The sequence below is a fragment of the Geotrypetes seraphini genome, chromosome 4 (assembly GCF_902459505.1).
Source record: "Geotrypetes seraphini chromosome 4, aGeoSer1.1, whole genome shotgun sequence".
Classification (NCBI taxonomy): Eukaryota; Metazoa; Chordata; class Amphibia; order Gymnophiona; family Dermophiidae; genus Geotrypetes; species Geotrypetes seraphini.
The window spans coordinates 177,106,225-177,132,347 of record NC_047087.1 but is presented as its reverse complement, the minus strand read 5'-3'; the positions used below and the strand labels follow the sequence as shown (position 1 = coordinate 177,132,347).

The window sequence follows — 26,123 nt, the reverse complement described above, 5'->3', positions numbered from 1 at the left end:
GATAGACAAGTACAGTTTACTATGGCCTCCAGCCGTGGAATGTATTGAATTTTTGGATTTGTCCATATACTTGGGTGAGGGGGGGGGGTTTCTACCACGCTTTATAGAAAACCAGTTACGAGGAACACCTTTTTACATTTTGACAGTTTTCACCCCTATAAATTGAAGTTCAACCTGCCAGTCAGTCAATTTTTAAGAATACGCAGGTTGTGTTCCACCCTTGACAAATACAAAATCCAAGCCAGGTCACTGGAGAAGTGTTTTCGGAAATGGGGTTACCCTAAGAAGTCCATTAGATTGGCATTTTTGAGAGCACGCTTTGCGCAGCGTGAACTCTTATTACACAAAAGAGAAGGGGAGGAGAATGCTCAGGATAGTCTAGTATGTGTTATTCCATATTTTCTAACAGCAGGACAATTTATTCAGATCATGAAGAAGTACTGGCATGTCCTGGATCTTTACCCCCCTCTGAAACAATTTCCGATGGTAGCTTACACCAGGGGTAAGATGATAGGTCAAAGGCTACATCTCAATAAGAGTAGTAATATGGGGGAAGATACTTACCTATACACCGGCTGCGGCCGATGTCAATGGTGCAATAAAACTATAGAGTGTAGCACTTGGGTGGTTCCCAACAAGGGATATACCATCAAGGCAAAAGTAACTACAGGGTAATATATGCAATTGTTTGCCCCTGTTTATTGATATATATATGACGCACCAGTAGGACAGTGAAAACCAGATTAAACGAGCATAAATCTCGTATAGTTACCCAGAATGAGCAAGCACCATTGGTACACCATTGGATACGTAAGCAGCACACGGTTGATGATATGAAATGGCGTGTGATTGAAGCAGTGGAGGGGGGGATGGAAGGTAATATGGAACAAGTTTAAAACTTTAAAGAGCAGGGTTGGATTCACCGATTGGGTACGGTGGCTCCAAATGGCCTAAATTTTGAGGTTGAATGGGCCACATTGATCTAGTTCCTCTATGGGGGAGGGGCATTAGTCACTGGAGGAAGTACTATAAAAGGATCTCTTAAGTGAGCCCCCCCCCCCCCATCTTGCAAAAAACCTTGAGTAAGATGTGGACACAATGGCTCTAGTAAGCACTGACAGGGGTTAATGTGATAGAGTTTGGGTTGAGTTTGTTTAGTATGACATAAAGCATTGAAAACTCTTTTTAATATTTTACAGGGGGGTCCTTGATAAAGCAAATTGTTGCAAAACATGTTGGATCATGTAACCCAGTAGCATGATAAGCTAAGTATATAACTGATTTGAACACTTTTTTTTTTTTTTGAAATGTTTTTTATTAGCATAGTAGCATAGTAGATGACGGCAGATAAAGACCCGAATGGTCCATCCAGTCTGCCCAACCTGATTCAATTTAAATTTTTTTTTTTTTTTTTTTCTTCTTAGCTATTTCTGGGCGAGAATCCAAAGCTTTACCCGGTACTGTGCTTGGGTTCCAACTGCCGAAATCTCTGTTAAGACTTACTCCAGCCCATCTACACCCTCCCAGCCATTGAAGCCCTCCCCTGCCCATCCTCCTCCAAACGGCCATGCACAGACACAGACCGTACAAGTCTGCCCAGTAACTGGCCTAGTTCAATCTTTAATATTATTTTCTGATTCTAAATCTTCTGTGTTCATCCCACGCTTCTTTGAACTCAGTCACAGTTTTACTCTCCACCACCTCTCTCGGGAGCGCATTCCAGGCATCCACCACCCTCTCCGTAAAGTAGAATTTCCTAACATTGCCCCTGAATCTACCACCCCTCAACCTCAAATTATGTCCTCTGGTTTTACCATTTTCCTTTCTCTGGAAAAGATTTTGTTCTACGTTAATACCCTTTAAGTATTTGAACGTCTGAATCATATCTCCCCTGTCTCTCCTTTCCTCTAGGGTATACATATTCAGGGCTTCCAGTCTCTCCTCATACGTCTTCTGGCGCAAGCCTCCTATCATTTTCGTCGCCCTCCTCTGGACCGCCTCAAGTCTTCTTACGTCTTTCGCCAGATACGGTCTCCAAAACTGAACACAATACTCCAAGTGGGGCCTCACCAATGACCTGTACAGGGGCATCAACACCTTCTTCCTTCTACTGACTACGCCTCTCTTTATACAGCCCAGAATCCTTCTGGCAGCAGCCACTGCCTTGTCACACTGTTTTTTCGCCTTTAGATCTTCGGACACTATCACCCCAAGGTCCCTCTCACCGTCCGTGCATATCAGCTTCTCTCCTCCCAGCATATACGGTTCCTTCCTATTATTAATCCCCAAATGCATTACTCTGCATTTCTTTGCATTGAATTTTAGTTGCCAGGCATTAGACCATTCCTCTAACTTTTGCAGATCCTTTTTCATATTCTCCACTCCCTCTTCGGTGTCTAAGAAGCAAACAGACAGACAATGCCAATACTGAACACTTTTAAATAGATTAATCTCAAGGAAACTTCTAAAAAGAGCACGGTGGATAAAAAAAGTTTAAAAAAAAGTTTACTTAAATAAATGCAAAAAAAGAATGTAAGCCAATGAGGAATGAAAACACCGGTATTCCCACTGATATTGAACACTACTAAGGGTGGAGCAGGTGTACCTGAGGCCACATTTTGTTACATTTGAAATATATGAGAATATGTTTAACAATTTGTAATTCTACAGAGGGGAATGCTGGATATTTTGGAGGTTGGGTAAAACAATGGAGAGTTGAGAAATGGGCAAATGAAAGAGTTGAGAAATGGGCAAATGAGGTTCAATGTGAATAAGTGTAAGGTGATGCATGTCGGTAACAAAAATCTTACACACGAATACAGGATGTCCGGGGCATTACTTGGCGAGACCACCCAGGAAAGGGACTTGGGAGTGCTGGTCAACAGGTCGATGAAGCTATCCGTGCAATGTGTGGCGGCGGCGAAAAGGGCGAATAGGATGCTAGGAATGATTAAGAAGGGGATCACGAACAGATTGGAGAAGGTTATCATGCTGTTATAGCGGGCCATGGTATGCCCTCACCTGGAATACTGCATCCAGCACAGTACATGAAGAAGGACACGGTACTACTTGAAAGGGTCTAGAGAAGAGCAACTAAAATGGTTAAGGGGCTGGAGGTGTTGCTGTTCAGTGAGAGATTAGAGAAACTGGGCCTCTTCTCCCTTGAAAAGAGGAGACAGAGGGGACATGATCGAAACATTCGAGATACTGAAGTCAATAGGCTTAGTAGATAAAGACAGGTTGTTCACCCTCTCCAAGGTAGGGAGAATGAGAGGTCAATCTCTGAAGTTAAAAGGGAATAGATTCCTTAGAAACGTAAGGAAGTTCTTCTTCACTTAGAGAGTGGTAGAAAACTGGAACGCTCTTCCGGAGGCTGTTATAGGGGGAAACACCCTCCAGAGATTCAAGACAAAGTTAGACAAGTTCCTGCTGAACCGGAACATACGCAGGTAGGGCTGGTCTCAGTTAGGGCACTGGTCTTTAATCTAGGGGCCGCTGCAGGAGCACTGGGCACAATGGACCACTGGTCTGACCCAGCAGTGGCAATTCTTATGTTCTTACTATCTGCTCCCCTGTCCCAGAACGACATCGCACTTAAAGTTCCAAGACTCAGGAAACAGACTCAGACACACTGTGTTAGTGAAGGGCCTTTAGCATCTGCACATCTTGCTGGACTCCCTTTGAAAATCCCAGAGAGAGCGGGAGCCAGCAGGACTCGAGCACGCGCAGATGCTCAAGGCCTTCACCAGAACAGAGCATCAGCTCTGTTTCCTGAGTTCCGGAACTGAAAGTGCGATGTCGGTCTTGGGCAGGAGGAGCAGGTAAGGAAGGACAAGTGCCTAAGTCACTGTTCTTCAATTCTCCAGCGCTGCCGTGGCCTCCTCTGTACTGTTCTTTTGCTGCAGTCCACCACCTTTCAAAGCAACTTCCTGTTTCCACTTGGGCGGACCACAGCAAAGGAACAGTGCAGAGGAGGCTGTGAGCAGCACAAGAGAATTACTCCTGTGCCGGCGACCATGTAATTTTCGTGGTGAGGGGCGCTTTGGAACTAGGTGAGGAAAACATTTGGTGGAACCAGGTGTGTGGGGGGGAGGGATAAAGATGGGAGAGATGCTGAATAGAAGGGGAAGAGAAGAGGAAAGAGACGGTGGCACATGGATAGAGGGAAGGGGAAGAAGAGGGAAGAGATGGTGCACTTGGAAGGAGGGAAAGGGAAGAGAAGAAAATATGGTGCACACGGATGGAGGGAAATGGGAAAGGAGAGAGGAAAGAGATGCATATGGATGGAGGAGAGGGGAACAGCTGGAAAGATAGAGACAGAAAAATAGAAGAAAACTGAATATGAAAATCAGTGCCAAAGATGGATGCAGTGCAAGATGTGAAGGAGAGGAAAACAGCAAATGTATAAGGAGTCCTTGGAAACAGAGTTAAGAGCAAAGAGAGAGCAAGAAGATCAGAAAAATTAAAATTGCCAGTTAACAAAGGTAAGAAAAATGTTTTAATTTTCAATTTAGAGATTGAAATAGTCAATTTTGAAAATTTATATCTGTTTTTATATTTTGAACTATTCAGGAAGAAATGCATTTTTTTCTAGGTGTACTGTGTGCAGTGTCTGGCATATTAGGGTTTCATTTGTATACAATAATACTTTTAATTTGTGGGTTTGTATCTGAAAAGGTTTTTTCTGTTTTCTACATGTGTGACTGAGGCCAGGTGTTCTGGTGGGGATAGAAGTTTAGAAACTTTGGTTGATGTCGTGGCCCCAAGTAGGAAGATATTTGTCGGCTCTCCTTCAGCTTTTCTGGACTTGAAACAGCCCCAACTGAAAAATCTGTGATTACTTATGGCATTACTTATGACACTCACATACCCAAATTTCTAATCTTGGTTTATATTCAGCTCAACTTTTTTGGGGGAAAAAAGTTGCCTCGGTTTATAATGAGAGTAGTAGCACGCTGCGGCCATCTTGATAACAGTTACTGGGTGGCTGTCGCGCAGAATAAACTTCAGTTAAGGTAAGAAATATAACTAAAAGAATAGATTGGACTTTCAACAGGAGCTTTACTATTACTAAGATCAGCTTTTCTGTTTTAGAAATTGTAGCCCTGAGGAAACCCCCTAAGGGTGAAACATGTCGGTGTACTCGTCCCTTACCACTCACCACCTAAGTTAAGTATGAATGTGGTAGTTACACTATATAAACTTGAAACTTGAAGGTTTAATACAGTCAAAGTTAAGCACAGTAAACAGTGCTAAAAGTTATAAGTGAACTGGTGAAGATTGAATGCATAAAGCCAGTTATGAGATATTGTTGAACATCTGGTGGCATTTCTGAAGGCTTGAAGATCAATATCTAATAGAAGGTTATTAAGGGTGGCCGAAGGGGGACCACTCCTAATATCGGTTTATATTTGAGCATATACAGTATGTAGCATTTTTTCTAGGATGAGTTTATGAGCTTAATTGTCAGACCTCGTATATTGCCAAAATCTGACCTTTCCTTTACTAAAACCCATATTCACATTTATCACCTCTCACCTAGATTACTGCAATTTGCTTCTCATAGGTATTCCGCTAAAGTCCAGGGGTAGGGAACTCCGGTCCTCAAGAGCCGTATTCCAGTCGGGTTTTCAGGATTTCCCCAATGAATATGCATTGAAAGCAGTGCATGCAATAGATCTCATGCATATTCATTGAGGAAATCCTGAAAACCTGACTGGAATACGGCTCTCGAGGACCGGAGTTCCCTACCCCTGCACTAAACCATCTCTCTCCCCTTTAATCTGTTCAAAATTCCACTGCATGGTTTATATTCTGCCTTAATCGCTATGCTCACTATCCTCTTCTGAAGTCACTGTTGGCTCTCTATCCACTTCTGCACACAGTTCAAACTCCTCTGATTGACTTACAAGTGCATTCACTCTGCAGATCCTCAGTATCTCTCCTCTCTTTGAACTCTGATCATCATTTAAGTCTCGCTTAAGTGTACCCTTTTTCTCTACTGCCAACTCCAGACTTCATCCCTTCTATTTTGCTGAACCGTATGTCTGAAACAGACTGACTGAGTCAATACGTCAAGCTCAGTCTCTGGCAGTGTTCAAATCCAGGCTAAAAGCTCACTTTTTCAAGGCTGCTTTTAACTCCTAATTCCAACGAACTTGTAAAGTACCCATGTCTATTTTATCGCTCCCTCTGTAATTCCCTACCCCAATTGTCTTGCTTGTCTGATCAGATTGTAAGCTCTGTAGAGCAGGGATCGTCTCTTACATGGCTGATGTAATGTACAGTACTGTGTGTGTCTGGCAGCACTATAATAGAAATAAGTAGCAGTAGTCATACCTAACCAATTTCGTAGACAAATACTCAGGCTGATTCAAATGAAATGCCTTGAAGACTAAACACAGCAGCTTAAAAACAATATCTTTACAAACAGGTAGCCAGTGAAGCTGATACACAATTAGGGTAATATGATCAAATTGTTTGGCACCACTTATAAGCCTGGCAACTGTATTCTGAATAAGCTGTAGCTGCTGAAGACTTGTTCTGCTAGAACCAGAAAAAGTAAAGTTACTTGCCTGTAGCAGATGTTTTCCAAGGACAGCAGGTATATATTCTCACACATAAGAGTGACGTCACCCACAGAACCCATTATGGGCAGTCAAAAAGTGTACTGTCACTTTAAATTTTAAGGACCACCTGTACTGCACATGTACTGGTGCTTTGCTACCTGTCGTCGGGTCATGGGACCTACAGTTCAATATCTAAACTAAGAAGCCAACTAGGGGAGGTGGGGGGGGGGAGTTGTGAGAATATATACCTGCTGTCCTTAGAGAACACCTGCTATAAAGTAACTTTGCTTTCTCTGAGGACAAGCAGGTATATATTCTCACATATGGGACTCTCAAGTTGCCTCTAGGAAGAGGGTTAAGAGTTAAACATGAGTCTGGGGAAACCCAAAGGGCTGAAGGGAAAGGTAAAATTATGTCTTACCTGATAATTTTTTTTCCCTTAAAGCATACAAATCCAGATAAATGGGTTAAGTCCATCTACCAGCAGGTGAAGATAGAATACACTAAATTGTGATTGCTGGTGTTCTCGATGTCATGCTCCTTGGTTCTTCAGTGTTCCATATAACAAAGCAGGAACAACAAGAACAAGAAAAATAAAAACCACAATTCTTAAAAAAAACCCTCTACACAAACAGATATCTGATCAACAACGGTATGTCCCTTTCCAGCAAGGGACACTCAGCCTACAAGGAATGACAGGAGATGGGACTTGCAGAGCATTAACATAGTGGGACCCTGGATTTGTGTGCTGCAACTAAGGGAAAGAAAATTATCAGGTAAGACATAATTTCATCTTCCCCAGCATCAGCTTCAACAAATCCAGACAAATGGGATATACCAAAGCTGTCCCAGTCTGGGAGGGGATCTGACAGCACTGTGGAGAGGACTGATGCCCCAATGGAAGTCTCTCTTTGCACCGCCACATCTACCTGGTAGTGTCTGACAAAGATATGTACAGAGGATCATATAGAAGCGGATGACACTGTTTCTCCAATCCAGTGAGAGTCACCTTGGAGGATCTGCCATATAGCACAAAGAGATGATCTGAGCAATGAAACTCATGCGTGACCTAAAAATACCACAAAAGAACTCAGCGAACATTCAAGAATCGCAGCTGCTGAAATTGCATAATACAATCCTCCTCCTGAAAGGAAGGAATAAGGGTTGATTCACACAGAAGCCTGAGATCACCTTAGGCCAGGGATCTCAAAGTCCCTCCTTAAGGGCCACAATCCAGTCAGGTTTTCAGGATTTCCCCAATGAATATGCATTGAAAGCAGTGCATGCACGTAGATCTCATGCATATTCATTGGGGAAATCCTGAAAACCTGACTGGATTGCGGCCCTCAAGGAGGGACTTTGAGACCCCTGCCTTAGGCAAAAGGACAAAATAGTGTGTAGGGAAACGCCATAAAATGCAGCCCATAAAACGCAGGAAAGTATCCTGGCAAGAGAGAGCTTGAATCTTCCGCACGCAACACACCGAGGAAATAGTCACCTGAAATACTGCCTTAGTGGCGAGGTCTTTCAGAGTAGACTTACAGTAGGCCTCAGATCCTGCAGGGCCAATTCGGGGCGATGAGAACCATCCATCTTCGGGCAAAATGGTGGAAATAATTATAAAAAATAAAACTGTGTAACATAGGGGTGCCCAATAGGTTGATCAAGATCGACCAGTAGATCGCCAAGGCAAAGTGAGTCGATCGCGGAGCCAATCCCGGGCTCTGTGATAGACTCGTGTTGCCTTCACAATCTACCGGGCGATCTGCCTTCCTCTCCCTGACGTCAATTCTGCTGTCGGAGAGGAAGTTCCGGCCAGCCAGTTGCTGCCTGGCTGGCACGGAACTTCCTCTCCGACAGTAGAATTGGCGTCGGCGAGAGGAATGCTGGTCGGCCCGATGCAGGGAAGCAGGGAGAGCTTGGGGCAGCGGTGGCTTGGGGGCCTGTTCCCCGATGGCGGCAGAGGTGGCTTGGGGGGAGGGCAGGGAGAAAGAAAGAAAGGGAGCAGGCAGGGAGACACAAGGAAAGAAGGGAAACAGAAAGAAAAGGAGGCATGAAGAGAGAAAAAAAGAAAGGGAGGCAGGGAGAAAGAAAGGACAGGGAGAGAGGAAGAAAAAGTTGGGGGAGGGAATGAGGTCTGGAGGAGAGGAAGTATACAGGCTGAAAGCATTCAGGCTGAAAGAAGGGAAGAAAGATTGGATGCACAGTCAGAAGAAGAAAGTGCAACCAGAGACTTATGAAAACACCAGACAACAAAGGTAGGAAAAATGATTTTATTTTCAGTTTAGTGATCAAAATGTGTCCATTTTGAGAATTTATATCTGCTATCTATATTTTGCACTATAGACCCCTTTTACTAAACTGCAATAGCGGTTTTTAGCGCAGGGAGTCTATGAGTGTCGAGAGGAGCGCTGGGCATTCAGCGCAGCTCCCTGCGCTAAAAACTGCTATTGTGGTTTAGTAAAAAGGGAGGGGGTATATTTGTCTATTTTTGTATGGTTGTTACTGAGGTGACAGTGCATAGAGTCATCTGCCTTGACCTCTTTGAAAAAACCCCGGAATAAATGATAAATGATAATGATAAAAGTAGCTACTTTTAAAATGACCTAGTCAAAATGATCTACCAACAATAAAATTTTTTAAAAAACACAAAATGTTAATTATCATTTATATTCCGGGGGTTTTTCAAAGAGGTCAAGGCAGATGACTCTATGCACTGTCACCTCAGTAACAACCATACAAAAATAGACAAATATACCCACTCCCTTTTTACTAAACCACAATAGCAGTTTTTAGCGCAGGGAGCAAATCGGCCATCTGTTGTACCCAAGTAAGACAGGCCCGAGCGGCATATGAGCTACAGATTGCTGACTGTAAAGCCAAGGCTACCACATTGATAGATTCAAGGACAATGCCAGCTTGCTATTCTGAGGATCCTTAAGCACTATGCCGCCTTCCACTGGGAGAGTTGTCTGCTTAGTTACTGCCACTACCAAGGAATCTACCCTGGGCTACTTGAACTTTTCCAGCTCCTCAGCACTGATGAGGTAAAGGCGAGACATAGCCCTCACCGCCTTCAGACCCAAATCTGGAGTACTCCACTGAGCCAAGACCAACTCCTGAATCATTTCATGAACTGGAAATGCCCAAGATGGAGGTCTGGTGCTAACCATATTAGGATTTGTGATAGCAGAATTTGAAGGCTTGGGGAAATAGAAAGCGTCTCCAGGGCTTTCACCAGCCCTCTCTCACTGAGGTTGACACAGTTGCTGGTTCCAGCTGTCAGCTCCCAGGGCAGGGAACGGGATAGGGTCTTTAGCCTTTCTCCCCGGAGTTCATATTATTGTTACATCGAGCTTAACTTCTCAGGCAAACTCAGTCCTCCCAGAGCCGAAGGGAGGTTGACTGCTCCCTTAGGGGGCCTGATATTTATTTAGATTTATATCCTGTCCTCAAGGAGCCCAGGATATTGCATCACCCCTTCCTAGACCCTAGGGTCTGATCTGGTGGTGATGTTGGGGGATCTCTCAGCCAAACATAGAAGATTGTATGATTCCCCGTCAGATGTGGTGGCTTCACCAGCGTCTCCATTTCTTTTGCAGGCCTCTTGAGTCACAGGGACCTTCTACTCTACCTCTTGCGGATGAGGGTGAGATGGGACCTGTCTTGGGTTGTTTGAGTCTTCTGCAAGAGGCGTTGTCTCTCACTGAGGTTGACACAGTTGCTGGTTCCAGCTGTCAGCTCCCAGGGCAGGGAACGGGATAGGGTCTTTAGCCTTTCTCCCCGGAGTTCATATTATTGTTACATCGAGCTTAACTTCTCAGGCAAACTCAGTCCTCCCAGAGCCGAAGGGAGGTTGACTGCTCCCTTAGGGGGCCTGATATTTATTTAGATTTATATCCTGTCCTCAAGGAGCCCAGGATATTGCATCACCCCTTCCTAGACCCTAGGGTCTGATCTGGTGGTGATGTTGGGGGATCTCTCAGCCAAACATAGAAGATTGTATGATTCCCCGTCAGATGTGGTGGCTTCACCAGCGTCTCCATTTCTTTTGCAGGCCTCTTGAGTCACAGGGACCTTCTACTCTACCTCTTGCGGATGAGGGTGAGATGGAGACATAGACATACTATGATGGTGCTGCAGTGTCCTCGGATCCTCTGTCGTTATTAGGGGGAGGACAACAGGGAATGAGAGCTTGACTGATACAACTAGGCAGTCTCTCACTGAGGTTGACACAGTTGCTGGTTCCAGCTGTCAGCTCCCAGGGCAGGGAACGGGATAGGGTCTTTAGCCTTTCTCCCCGGAGTTCATATTATTGTTACATCGAGCTTAACTTCTCAGGCAAACTCAGTCCTCCCAGAGCCGAAGGGAGGTTGACTGCTCCCTTAGGGGGCCTGATATTTATTTAGATTTATATCCTGTCCTCAAGGAGCCCAGGATATTGCATCACCCCTTCCTAGACCCTAGGGTCTGATCTGGTGGTGATGTTGGGGGATCTCTCAGCCAAACATAGAAGATTGTATGATTCCCCGTCAGATATGGTGGCTTCACCAGCGTCTCCATTTCTTTTGCAGGCCTCTTGAGTCACAGGGACCTTCTACTCTACCTCTTGCGGATGAGGGTGAGATGGGACCTGTCTTGGGTTGTTTGAGTCTTCTGCAAGAGTTCCTTTATTAATAAAGGAAGACAACGCCTCTTGCAGAAGACTCAAACAACCCAAGACAGGTCCCATCTCACCCTCATCCGCAAGAGGTAGAGTAGAAGGTCCCTGTGACTCAAGAGGCCTGCAAAAGAAATGGAGACGCTGGTGAAGCCACCACATCTGACGGGGAATCATACAATCTTCTATGTTTGGCTGAGAGATCCCCCAACATCACCACCAGATCAGACCCTAGGGTCTAGGAAGGGGTGATGCAATATCCTGGGCTCCTTGAGGACAGGATATAAATCTAAATAAATATCAGGCCCCCTAAGGGAGCAGTCAACCTCCCTTCGGCTCTGGGAGGACTGAGTTTGCCTGAGAAGTTAAGCTCGATGTAACAATAATATGAACTCCGGGGAGAAAGGCTAAAGACCCTATCCCGTTCCCTGCCCTGGGAGCTGACAGCTGGAACCAGCAACTGTGTCAACCTCAGTGAGAGACTGCCTAGTTGTATCAGTCAAGCTCTCATTCCCTGTTGTCCTCCCCCTAATAACGACAGAGGATCCGAGGACACTGCAGCACCATCAAAGTGGCAAGGCTCACGTCCTGAATCATTGCAAGAAAATCTCTCGTGAAGAGAGCTGCTCTCGGGAGTCCCGCCGAGGGCTGGAGAATGGAAGCACAGGAGACAGGAGCCTGATGATGCTCTTCATTGTCCAACTTGGCTTCCATGATCATACAGTCCAATTAATGTAGGAGTAATAAGGTTGGAAAAAGTGCACCGCAGTAACCGTGGCCTAGCCAGACTAGAGGAAACATGAGCAGAAGTCGGCAACCCTAGTCTCCTCCCCCTGCAGTGGCTCAAGCCCCACCTGCCTCCCAAACACTCAGGAATAGCAGGGTTTACAGAGACCTGTAAAGCCCTGACTTAGGCAAAGTTCTAGCCCAAACTTGAACTTGCACAGGCTATTTTTCTTTTTTCCTTTCTTTTTTTTAATTTTACTGGGACAGAGCAAGGCTTGCAGAAACCTGCACCCTTTCAACTAGGCAAACCCCAGCCTGTTTTATCTATTTTTTTACTTTACCAGTGACTTATTTTGACTTTTAAATCAATACATTGCAATAGTCCTTCACATATTTTTCATTACTTATTCGTCTTTATTGTTCTACGAGAGCTTTATGCTCTTTGAACAATCAATGTCTTCATATTCCTTCTCCACATTCAATTCACTATGACTTTACCAGAGCAAGCATTTTTCAGTTTTTCATCGTCTCTTTGGAATTCTCTACCATCTTCAATATGTTTTGAACCTACATATCTAAGATTTAGAACTTTATTAAAAACATATCTCTTTGAACAGGCTTTTTCTATTCAGTTGGATGGCTCTGATATAGTTCAAATTTATTAGCACTGTCACCTGCAATATCTTTTTTAAAAAACTTGTTTAATTCTAATTATATTTTATTTCAATCTAATTTTATTTTGTGTGTATTTGTTTATGAGAAATAGATAATTATTTTAAGTTTTATAAATTTTGTGAACTGCTCTGTTGTTGTATAAGGAAGGGCAATAAGATAAAACTATATACCATATCACTTTATGAGGAGGTGGGCTGGGAAAAATGGTTGGAGGCCACCAGGAGAGCATAGCTGAAAAAAGGGTAGGGGGGAGGGTAGTAACCTGGCCTCATCAGGTATATTCTAAATTAGGCACCCGAATGCCTAATCTCCAGCTCGACCACAGTAGAAGGCATTAACTCTTTAGAGCAGGGACTGTCTCTTCCATGTTTTGATGTACAGCGCTGTGTATGTCTACTAGTGCTATAGAAATGATAAGTAGTAGTAGTATCTCATCTCCTCTATCCCCTTCTTTCCCTCCAGGGTATACATATGCAGATATTCAACCTCTTCTCAAACATCTCTTGGCACAATCCCAATATTTCCGTCGTCTTCCGCTGCACCACTTCAAGTCTTCTTACATCCTTAGAAAGGCACGGCCTCTAGAACTGAACACAATATTCCCAGTGGGGCATCACCAATGACTTGTACAAGGGCACCAACATTTCTCTCTTTCTGCTGGCGATTCCTCTCTCTATGCAGCTCAGCATCCTTCTGGCTATTGTATTCATTCCTGAGAGAGCGAGACCCTGTGACTCCTTGTTTAAGTAGAACATACTGATTTGTTGGTGCAAATAAGGACTACTTGATTCTGTAAGCGGCCTTGAAAGATGTAGAGAGCATTGTGAACAGCTCAGTGCTCCAGGAGATTGATGTGGAGAATTGTGATTATTGCAGAATCCTTAAGAGTGGAGGTTGTCGAGATGGGATCCCAGCGTGGAATCATCCATGGCGAGTAGCTTCTGGTGTTGAGGTGGCTGGAAGAGCAGGTCGCTGAAGAGATTGGATGGAAGAATCTACCACTGGAGGAAGTGATGAAGATCTGAGGTGACTTGTAGTATTGCAGGTAGAGATCTGGTGGCTTGCGATCACTGGGAGAAGAGGGTCCATAGGGAACTCTGAGGTATAGATATAGACATGCAAATGGATTGACATAACTGTCAAAAGCTATGTGACTCAGAAGATATAACATTTGTCTTGCTGTAAGGGATGGCAGGGAGGAGATACAGGTGACTAATTGTTGACCGAGGCAAAAAGTTCAATCTTGAGTAGTTTCAGAAGAGCTCCTAGGAACTCTAAGGTATGCATCAGTTGGAAGTGTGACTTCTAGTAGTTCTAAGAGATGAACTGTCAAGTTGATGGCATGTTGAGTTTGTTGCGATGAGGTCGCTTTGATGAATCAGTTGTCTAGATAAGGGAACACATGAAACCTCCATGGGGTGAAGGACTGCAGCTACTATCAGGCATTTTGTAAACACTCTTGGTGCTGACGCTAGGCCAAAGGGTAAGATTCTGTATTTAAACTGATGAGAACCACTACTCGATGCTCTCCAATGATACTTTTTGGTGTTGTACCAGCTCATCATCCAAGACAACAGGGAATGACTACTTTCTTTAAATGGTCCATTTTGCTGGTGTTGAAATGCATTATCTTGCAGTGGTTAGAGATGGAGGCTCCCACGTTTTCCCTTTGGAGGACACATCTGCTTGCTTTCTTTCTTGACCTGGGAGCGCACTTGAGCTGGGACCACTGGGAGGAGAACACTGGCCTGGCCTGATTTCTCCTCTGTTAAGGACTCTCATTTTCAGGCAGCATGGGAGCCTTTCTGGAACACTATGACTCCACTGGCACGTAGCCGCATTCTAAATTACTGATTGAGGTTTTGTATTGCATTTATGTTTCTGCATTTACCTTGTATTATATCTTTCAGTTTCTAATTCTGGAGTGGGGTGGGGGGTATTGAAGTTCTTTGTGCGAGATATCTTCTTTATTCGATAATCCAGAGCCTTGTTAAGCCCATCTGTACTATCTGTATTTTTGGAAATTTTGGCTCAGTAAAAATCATTTGAACATAAACTGATAAGAACTAACTTGGAATTGGAGATATTTTCTTTGAGCATGTAAGATTGGAATGTGAGTGTATGCCTCTGAGGTCTTGAGAGCAAAGCCAATTGCTCTTCTCCAATAGAGATAGCAGGGTTCCCAAGGAGACCATACAAAAAACTTTTTCACTAAGTATTTGGTGAAAGCATAGAAGTCTAGAATTGGGTGGAGACCTCTGGTTTTCTTTGGTATCAGAAAATACATGGACTAGAACCCTGGGCCCTCGCCTACAGAGGAACTTGTTCTATTGCATTGAGCAGAAGGGCTGAGAGCTCTTGGTGAAGGAGGGTCTTGAAAAGAGGGAGTTGAAAAGAGACACTCTTGGAGGGTGGTTCAGAGTTTTCAAAGTAGGCAGAGGACATAACCCTGAGCCACCATCTGGCACACCCATTAGTCTGATGTTAAAGTCCAACGTTGGTAGAAATAATGTAATGTAATGTAATGTAATTTATTTCTTATATACCGCTACATCCGTTAGGTTCTAAGCGGTTTACAGAAAATATACATTAAGATTAGAAATAAGAAAGGTACTTGAAAAATTCCCTTACTGTCCCGAAGGCTCACAATCTAACTAAAGTACCTGGAGGGTAATAGAGAAGTGAAAAGTAGAGTTAGAGGAAAAATAAAAATAAAATAAACATTTTAACAAGACAGCATTGATCTAAATACTTTGGAAGGTAGAAGAGAGGAGAGAAAGGAATAGAAGCAGAAGGGGGAGCCGTTGAACAGTAGAATTCTGGAGAAATTTAAATGATAGAAATAGAACAAAACAAAGACAAAAGGCAAAACAATTAAGATAAATCATAAGCTGGAAAGAAAAATAAAATAAAACTTTGTCTTCAATCCACGGTTTCAGCATCAGTGATGAAGTGGAGCAAGTAAGTTTAGGAGGAGCGATTGACGTTTCCAGAAAGGGCTTCTTCAGGGAAGAGACTTGGCAGACAGTCCCAGCCTGTCTCTGATGGGAAGATCTGGAAGGAGATTGAGGGAGACATTGGTAATGCTCTTCAGTAGAGAGTCAAAAGGACAATTGTATGGATTGACTCTGAGACTATGACTTCTGTTGTCTGGGAAGTCTCTGGTTGTTTGAACATGCAGATAAAGGCAGCTGGTTGTAACAATGTCTGGAATTGTAGCAGGAAGATTGTCTAGAGCAGGGATGTCCATCCATTTGGCTTCCCTGAGCTGCATTGGCCGAAAAAAATGTGTCTGGGGCCGCACAAACGCTACAGCAAGACAGAGGAGAGCGCCGGCAAGACAGTAAACACTTGGGGGCAGCAGAGGAAAACATTGCATCACCCTCAACTGGGGCCGCACAAAATACTTCACGGGGCCGCATGCGGCCCTCGGGCCACAGGTTGGACACCCCTAGTCTAGAGGTATTGGAGTACCTGTGAGATGACAGATTGAGATGACTTTCTTGGATAGTGTGGTCCATACAGTTATTATGTGTTTTTATTTTGTTTGCAGCCTCTTCAATGTGGTTCCCAAAGTGGCCATCACCTTTACGAAGGACATTTATGAGACACTCCTGCACTGAGGTCTCCAGATCAGAATCTGGAAGCCAAGCCTTTCTACGCATCGCAATAGCTATTGCAGACGCTCCTACCTATGTTGCTTCATATTTTCTTCATTTGGATCCTTTTTCAATTCTTTGAAGGATGCTCTTTTGGCTCTCATAGCCTCTGTCACCTTTTATCATGCTGGCTCTTCTTTCCACCTTTGTTAATACACAAAATATATCTGGTCTGGGCTTCCATGATGGTATTTCTAAATAACATCTATTCCTGATTTAAAGTTCTAATCTTTGTCGCCAATCCTTTTAGCTTCTTTTTAACCAAATTTCCTCATTTTATCGTAGTTCCCTTTCAAAAATTAAATGCCAATACAGTAGATTTCTTTAGTAACATCACTCCAGATATCAGTTCACATTTGATAATGTTATGATCACTGTTTCCCAGCCGACCCAACACCATTACCTCCTGTATTATGCCCTGCATGCCACTAAGAACTAAATCTAAAATAGCTCCTCTTGTCGGTTCCTGGACCAGTTGCTCCAAGCAGCAGTCATTTATTACATCTAAATTTTACCTCTCTAGCACTCCCTGGTTTTACATTTATCCAGTCAATATTGGGATAATTGAGGAGGCGTTCTAAGAAAAGTGTTACCCAATTTGCCAGCTTCCCTAATCCCTGTAAACATTTCATCTGTCTGCTCATTCTGTCATAGGGTACGGTAGTACAGCCCTACATATATATACCTTCCCTTCACACATGGAATTTCTATCCATATAGATTCCATGCTATGTCATGCAGAATATTTATGTTTTTTTATTCAATTCCTTCTAACATACAGTGCACCCTCCTCCAATTTGAACTACTCTCATTGTGATATAATTTGTACTTTGGTATCCCATTGGTTATCTTCCTTCCACCGGGTCTCAGAGATGTCTATTATATCTATTTTTTTCACTTAGTAAAATATATTATAACTCTCCCATCTTTTTCTCAAGTTTCCAGCTACTAACTTGGACCTGGGCCCATACTTGACATCCAACTGAAACGAGATTGACTTTGCCAACTCCCACACAATAGCGGAGAAGGAGAGCTCATTGGGGGAGAGGGATCCCTCATTCCTGGTCAGACTCCTAAGAACGGTCCAGTTTGACTCAGGGAAAAAGTCATCCTCAGACATCTGAATCTGCATCTGCCTCAGTCCACTGGACTGTTGGCCAAGCTCATGGCAGAAATACTGATGGATGAGAAGGAGTTCTCCTAAGCCCAGGAGAAGTTTCTTCTTTCAAGGGACTGGATAACATTAACTCTGACCCCCTTCAATGCAATGGTGTCAATGCATTGTCATCAGGCAGAACATGGGCCTCCAGGATGGGCTGACATTCCATTGGGGTTGACATCAAAACTCTCAATGCTTCAGCCTCACATTGAGTGAGAAAACACCCCAAGGAGTATTACCCAGATCTGCTCTTCAAGCTCAGCCATCAATACAGACTGGCGCAGCTGGTGTAATCATAACCTCAGCAGGCTAAACTGGTGGTCTGGACTCCACCTGATAAATGTTGGTGTGGCCACTTGAATCCATGGAGGGTGAGCAACCATCTTGGCATGAATGCTTCTTGGGTACTGTGGATGTGGATGCCCTGTTGCTCTTGACACTGTGCCTTGATGAGGTTTGATACAATGCTTCTTGGTGTCTACCTGACTGATGTCCTTTGACACAGATGACAGTGATAATCCTTACTTCTCCTCCGGGTGGGGTCCAAGGCCCAATGGCCATTATCGATGCTCATTGTTGAGGTAGGTGGAGTTCTCTTTGATACTGATGTGTCCCCGGAGTCGAATGCATCTCTGGATGCCAATTAGACTAATACATTCAATGCCAAAGTCAATAGACTGGACTTTTCTGCCAAAATTCATTTTGCACTGCTCTTCACAACTCTTAATGCTTCTTCTTGCCATCTTTGAACACAATTTATAAGGAGAATTATGTTGGGCCCTGGACATGACAGGCATCAGTTATGAATGTCAGAGACATAGTCCTGCCACACTGGAAGCACTTAAAAACCACTAGTTTTCTGGGACAAGTAAAAACAAACAAACAAACAATAGCTCAAACAAAATCAAATGACTCAGTTATGAAAAAAGCACCTCAAAGGTATGCTCAAGACCTAAGTGGGTCTAATAAGTCATGGGAAATAAAAAAAACTTTAAAGTACCAAAAACCCCAGGAAAACTAAAGCAGGGGAATTCTAGCCCCACATGAGCACTAGCACACAAAAATTTGTGAAATGCTGAAGACATGAGCCGAAGAGAGACGTCCCCTCTGCTCCATGGATGAAGACTGTCTGGTCCCATGTGGTGGCAGTGGGCAGGAAGATGTTTACATAGAGTTATCTTCCAAAAACTTTGAGAATAAGAATGCTGAGGACTGTCTCCTTGTTGGGCTCCAATGATGTCATTCATATGTGAGATTATATATACTGCTGAAATTCAGAAAAGGAAAAATTAGGTTCTTACCTTGATAATCTTCTTTCTAGAAGACATATACACTATTCCCTCTATGGGTAATCAATCTTTCCTTGCCAGAACTCTTGTAGGAAGCTTTATTTGCTTTCTTTGTGCTCCTTCTCCCTTAATTCTGGACTGTCCTTCAACTCCATAGTCAACCCTGGAGAGGAAACAGAAGAGGGAGGGGTACAGGGACACACTCCGAGAAACATGTCTGTTTTGCTCAAATCATCAAAACATAACAAACATATAACCAAATTCAAACATTTGCAATGCATAAGAAGGTGAAAAACAAACAAGTCACCAACTTGAGCGCAATCTGCACTAAGAAGATAGGAGATTTAGAGATATAGATACCCTCTGGAAAGTACAATGTGGTAGCCACTGCCTCTATTCTTGTCAAGGCTGGACCAAAGAAACAAGATGTCTGAATTGTCAGGTCTTATAGAGTCAGGAAGCAGGCAAATTCATAGCTGATAGGGTGGACTTCAGGAACAGAGTATACATCTACCAGAAAGAAGATTATCAAGTTAAGAATCTAATCTTTCCTTCTAGTATGACAGACACTATTCCTGAACCTGTTGGACATAACAAAGCAGTCCCTCAAGCTTAGGGTAGGACAGATAAGCCTGCTGCCAGAGTTGAAGATCCAAATACGAAATCTGGTTTTACTGCCACATCCACTCTGTAAAACTTTGTGAACATATGCAGAGAAGACCAAATGGCTCTACAGATTTCTTATGGGGAAACCTCAGAAGATTCTCCTCATGAGGAAGCAATGCCTCTCGTGGAAGAATGTGCCTTCACAGATATAGGTGGATGTTTTCCACTTCCAATATAGGCAGAAGAAATGGCCATATGGATTCACCTTGAAATTGTTGCTTTTGATGATGGTCGACCTTAACGACCTGTTCCAAGCACATTTTCTTGAACCAGAGGGTGTGTATACAGGCAATTGTACTTCCTGGTTGATGTGGCAAGAAAGATGTGACAGTGCACAAGGTCACGCCTGAATCCGTAATCCTAAGAAAAGGATCTCTGCAGGACAAAGCCCGAAGTTCTGACACACTCTGGGCGGAGGTAATCGCCACCAAAAACACCAACTTGTTAGTAAAGTCCATCAAGGAAAGGCTCCAGAGGCTCATAGGGTGGACTCGCTAGTGCCCAGAGAACCAGATTAAGATGCCATGTTGGAAAATGCCATTGCCCTGGAAAGTGGAGCTGTAATGCATCCTTCAAAAATCTGGCTACATCAGGATGTGCAGCAAGGGTGCCCTTTTCTAGATATCTCAGAATGGTGGAGACCAAGCCATCTGAGTTGCCTTTGCGAGCTAGTTAGCTGGGGAAAAAATGGAAGTTTGATCCTACATACCAGGTATGCATACCATGGGTGTCTTGGCCAGTCTGACGCCGCTAGAATTATTCTCCCCTAGTGTGCTATGGTCCTGCACGGAAGTCGACCTACCATGGGCCACAGAGGGAAGGCATATAGAATAGAGAATGACGCAGGGAAAAAAATGTGTCCCCATCCTCCTGAGCGCAGTCCCCGTCCCATCCCTGCAAACAGTGTGATTGATCCCATCCACACAAGACTCGAATAGTTATGATTTTATACTGAACTTATTTTATTAAAAGTATAAAAAGAATATTCTGTACAATTATCATTTTATAAATCACATATAATAAAGAACAAAGATCATCAAAACCTCTGTCTCCCCTCCCTCTCTCAAATATCCTCTCCATTATTGAGAAATCTGAACAAGCAAAATTACTACAAAATGCTACATAGAAAAATCATGCTAACAGAATACCGCAGTCACACATGGCAGGAATAGTGTTAGGATAATGCAACTAGGGCAAGTGCTTCATGGAAGCTGAAGGTGCCACAGCCTGTCAGTGGGCTTTGTGGTCCACAGCTATATCTTATACCAGCTCTGGCAGGATACACATTTAAAATCTGATATAGTTTAATCACATAATAGAAAATAAAAGATTTTTTCTACCTTATGTTGTTTGGTCATTTTATTTTTCAAATCATGTTGATCTCAGGTTCTGGTTTCCGTTTCCTTCTGTCTTTTCTTAACACACTCACCAGTGTCTCCCCTTTTATCCTATCTTCCCTGTGTTCAGCTTCTCTCCTCTTACTCCTTTACACCAATGTGTCTTTTGTTCTCTTTCCTCCCTCCCTTCGCTGTGTTCTGTATTTCACTTCCTTCATCCCCTTGATTTAGCATCTTCTCTTTTCCTTCCCTTCTCTCTCCTCATCCCTGCATGTCCAACATCTCTTTCTCCTTTTCCTCCAGCTCCAGTCACTCCCCATCTGGGTCCAGCACCTCTCTCCCTTCCCTGCAGCTCCCTACCCTCAACATGACTCTAGCACTCTGCAGGTCCAGTCCCTCTGTCCCTTCCAGCCCCACCCATATGGGTCCAGCACCTCTTTCCACTTCTTCTAGCTCCAGCCCGCATCTCCCTTTCATTCAGTCCCCCAGACCAGCTCCAGCCCTCATCTCCCTTCCACGCAGCCCCCCCACCCCTCCCAGACCAAGTCCAGCTCCAGCTCCTATCTGCCTTCCACTCAGCCCCCAGACCAGTCCATAGCAGAAGGATCCCCCAGCAAGTCCAGAAGCCCACCCCAAGCAGTAGAATCCCCCCTGCAAGTCCAGCAGCTCTCACCCAAGCAGCAGAAAACTTCCTCGGAAGTTACATCAATGAGAAACTCAGCAGAGGGAAAACTTTGTTGCATGCCTTTGAAGATTGTTCTCCGTGGCAGCTGAGGCTAAAGGTAAAATAGGTGCGGGCTGAAAGGGTAGTTGAATGGAAGGGGTGGGGCTGCTGGACTTGCAGAGATGTCGACCCGGGTGCAAATTTTTTATTTTTTTTTAATGAAGACCTTTTACCATTCCCACGGTGTGTTAAAAGGCCTTGTTCCCATTCTGGCAAGAGATGGCCCAAATTTTTTACCATTCCAGTGGTTAAACTGTGGTCCACTGCAGTTTGCCATGGTGTTCAGTCACCGTATCTATCTCTAATATAGAAGACCTGCCTTTGGCCAAAGGTTCCACCAGGACATTCAGACCTTCTCTTCCTGGATCGCGTCTTTGACTGAAGAATTGATCCGCCTTCTTGATGGTAACCAATGCCATCAGGTTGAATGTCGGTCACCCCCACAGATTCACTATGTAGGTAGGGGAAGGCTTCCTGGGACAGTGACCATTTCCAAGGGATCAAGGGTCTTACGGCTGAAGAAATCTGTTTGTACCCTGTCCACTCCTGCCAAAAGCACTGCCAAGAGCACCAGAAGATGGCCCTCTGCCCATCAAAACAGCATTTGGGCCGCCAAGCATAGAAAGGCACTTTTGGTGCCCCCTGGTGATTTGACATAGGTCACTCCCATTCCATTGTCCAAACAAACTCAAACCGCTTTGTTCTATAAGGCGCTCCCTTAACTCCTGGAGTGCCAGGTTGATGGCCCAAAGTTCCAAGTGGTTGATCAACCACTTCCTCTGGGAAGAGGACCAATGTTCCTGAACTGGCATCCCTTGCAATGTGCTCCCCAGCCATAAAGGCTGGCGTCCATCATTAGAACCACTGATGAAGAGACCAGACTGCGAAGGGCTTCTGCTGTTCAAGGAAGCTGCTGGTGCAGTGGATCCCTTTATGGGCACCAACAGGAAAGAAGCATCTCCTGGAGCAGATGTCAGTGTGCCCATATACAGGGAACTATGTCCATTGTCATAAACATTGACCCCATACCCTGCAAGTATTGCCAGGAAATCAGAACTGGCTTGCTCTGAAACTCCCATATCAGCTGCTTGCTTCTGGACGGAATATCTTGTTTTCACCCGTCTTGAGCTGGATTCCCAGGTATTCTGCCCCAGTTCTAGATGGCTCTTCTGGAAATTGACCACCCTGCCAAACTTCTGCAGCAATTGGATCAGACAGTGAACTGCTAATCTGCCCTCGGATTATGGATGGACTTGTACATTTACCCTGTGTAGGTGAACTGCAACCACCACTATCACCTTGGTGAAGGTCTGTGGTGTCGCAGCCATCCCAAAGAGCAAAGCTGTAAAGTGGAAGTGCTACACCAGCACATGGAACTGCAAATACTTCCTGTGGCCTGGAAAATAGGAATGTGCAGATAGGCCTCTGTCAAATCCAGGGAGACAAGAAATTCCCCTGGTGCCACTGATGCTATCACTGACCTCACTGTCTCCATTCAGAAATGTGGAATCTTGAGGTCTAGAAACAGCCTCTAGTCTTCAGAGTCTCTCTTGGGCATGATAAGGTATATTGAGAATCTGTTGAAGCCCAAGTCTTCCTCTGGGACGGGCTCTATGGCTTCCAGAGCTAGCAATTTTTGCACTCTCACTCTGACTGTCCACTTTTTCTCCCACTTGGGGAGTCTATAAAAAGGTCCAGGAGGGAATGAAAGAACTCGAGCTCCTGTATAATGTCCATCACCAAGCAATCTGTGGTGATCTCTGCCCATGATTCCAGATAGGCCAACAACTTCCCTCTGATGCGTGGGAGCTTGGCTAATGGCTTGGCGGCTTAACTGCTTCTTTGGAGCTGTGGCAGAGTGGGATCTCTAAGATGGAAGGTGCCTGGCCCCTTCAAATCTTTAGAATTCTGAAACGATCTCTGGCTCAAAGGTTCCTCCTGAGAACTGGAGGTCTGAAAATTACCCTGACCAGACCCCCCTAAGAGGCTCGAGATCTGCTGTCTGGCAAGGATTTTGGCTTACAGTTCTGCATGCTTGCCATAAGATCATCCAGGCCTTTCCCCAAAAAATAACTGTCATTTGAATAGCAGTTTACTCAGGGTCACCTTTGAGGAAAAATCCCCATCTGCAGTCTGATCCATATCATCCTGTGGGTGGAAATGGAATAAGATGACATTTTGTTCATGACTCTGAAAAGGTCATACAGCACATCTGCTATGTAATCCACCCCCATCATTAAAAAACTGTCCACGATAGTGTCCAGATTATGGCACAACTAGCAAACTCAGATGACAAAAGACGCTGCTATTGCTGCTTTCAATCCTAAGGCTGTGGCCTCAAAGAGCTTTTTGTGCATAAAATCTAATCTGAGGTCCTGGGCATCCTTCAGTACCACACTACCTTCATTGGGAAGGAAGGTACATTTGGTAACCTGTACTACCAGCAAATCCACCTTTAAGGGAACAAAAAAGCTGGTGAAATGCAGCATCCATCAGACAGAGCTTTGACCACTCAAAGGGGCTTCTATGGAATTTCTCAATCCATAAACATATTTGTAATGTCTTGATGTGAGGGAAAGCAAGAGGTCTGTGCTTTGGTGCTGCTCATAAGTAAGCACTGTGTGGTAGAGGACTGAGAAGCCTCTAGTATCAATTCTTGGAGGGATTCTGTGATCATCCCCATAAACGCTTAAGGTTCAAACAACCTGCACAGAGTTGGGTCCTCACCAAGTTCCAGACCCTCCTCCAAATCTGGATCCTGCCTTCCCAAGGATACAGCATCTCCTCCTATAGAGGACCCAGACTGGGAGATCAAAGGCATTAAAATAGAATCACTAGCATCCAATTCGTCATCTGACTGAATTTCCCTGACCTGCACATGGCAGTTACTGGGGAACTGTGCTCTTAGGGGGGTGGGGGATGTGGAACCAGTGGCACTAGTAGGGCCATGATTCCACAGGGCTCCATGCAGCCCTTGGTAATCCACAGCATATTAATAAATTCAGGGGGAAACCCCTGCCCCTGATGTTCAGATGGCCCCTGCAGACACTGGCTCCTTTTGGAAGTTTTCCCTCCATATCTTGGCTGCGTTTTGCCGGGGACATCCTTGTGCTGCTCCCTGGGTCAAATCTGGACTTTTTACCTTCTCCTCAGTCTGACTGGATACCAACACCCATGAGGGACCAGAGGGGGCTAAGCCAATGACTCCTGCCCTCCCCTCATGTGTTGCGCTGCACGTGAAAGCTCCTCAGATTGCCATCCACCACAAATGCGGCATGAATCCGAAGTAACATAAGAATTGCCATACTGGGACAGACAGAAGGTCCATCAAATCCAGTATCTTGTTTCCAACAGTAGCCAACCCATAAGCATAAAAGACAAGTTCCTACTGTCTCACTTGTATGAAGAAAACTGAGGAGTTGAAGGACAGCTTAGTGGTAAAGGAGGAGGAATACCAAAAAAGAATGCAGATGAAGCTTCTACAAGAGTTCTCGCAAGGAGATGTCAACTATCCACAGGCTCAGGAACAGAGTGTCTGTCGTTCTAGAAATGCATCTTACTACTGATGGGACATTCTCTCAAATATTACAGGCTCAGAAGTGACTGAGATACCAGCTGGTGGTTCATCTCTTAGTGGCTGCCAAAAACACAATTGTGCCTTATTGGAAGTCACTGCTCAAACTGTCAAGATCCATAAAGTTTCAGAAAGCATGAGCAGTGTATATATTGGAAAAAAAAGATAATAAAATATGAGTAAATTATTCTGATGCAGCAAATATTTAAAAACCATCTTTGGAAATTCAAAAAGGCACAATACCCTCTGCATTACCACCCTTTATTAATTCATTTATTTAAAATTTGTTACTCACTACAGTTCTAAGTGAGGAAAGCAAAATTTATTGTTTATGTTTTATTGTATTAGATGTAACACTATGTCTTAGGTCTCAGCAGGTGCATGCTAAAAATTAGCCCCCTCCTTTAAGAAAACTGTGCTAGCGTTTTTAGTGCTGGGCGCCATGGTAACAGCTCCGACGTTCATAGAATTCCTATGAGCGTCCAAGCTGTTACCATGGCTGCCGGCACTAATAACACTAGCGTGGCTTTGTAAAGGAGGGGGAAGTAAATTGTAAAAGGAAAGCCAAATCCAATAAGAAAGTCAAAATATACAAGAACAGGCATATCCTTACATAAAAGCTACAGACATGGAAAATCAGAACACCATCTTATAGATCAAAAATGCAAACAAGTGGGTTTCTATTTCTTCTAAAACAAATTCAAATCAATGTTCTCACTTACCATCCACCCCTCTTTTACAAAACTGCGCAAAAGGGGTTTTTTTTAGCATGGGCCGGTGTGCTGAATGCTCTGCGCTGCTCCGATGGTCATAGAGTTCCTACGAGTGACAGAGCATTCAGTGCGCCAACCTCTTGCATGGTTTTGAAAAAAGGGGGGGGGATAATTAGGGAGTATATTCCATGAATCAGGCACACACATTGACAATGACCTTGAACATGTTGCTCACTTCCTACCTCCATCTAAAGGACAGACCACCAAGTTATTCTGAAGACTTGACCTAACTGATAAGCTGATGTACAACAATATATAAAAAGTGACAAACACTGAAGTCATTCCATAAATATATTTAAAAATCATTAGATTG

The 26,123-nt window shown here is 44.1% G+C and overlaps 1 protein-coding gene across 13 annotated transcripts in view; it reads right to left on the bottom strand.

The window, feature by feature from the left end:
* CNOT1 (CCR4-NOT transcription complex subunit 1) overlaps positions 1-26,123 on the bottom strand; it is a 1,050,915-nt gene that overhangs the window by 109,232 nt on the left and 915,560 nt on the right. The gene's annotated exons all lie outside the window — the stretch shown is intronic.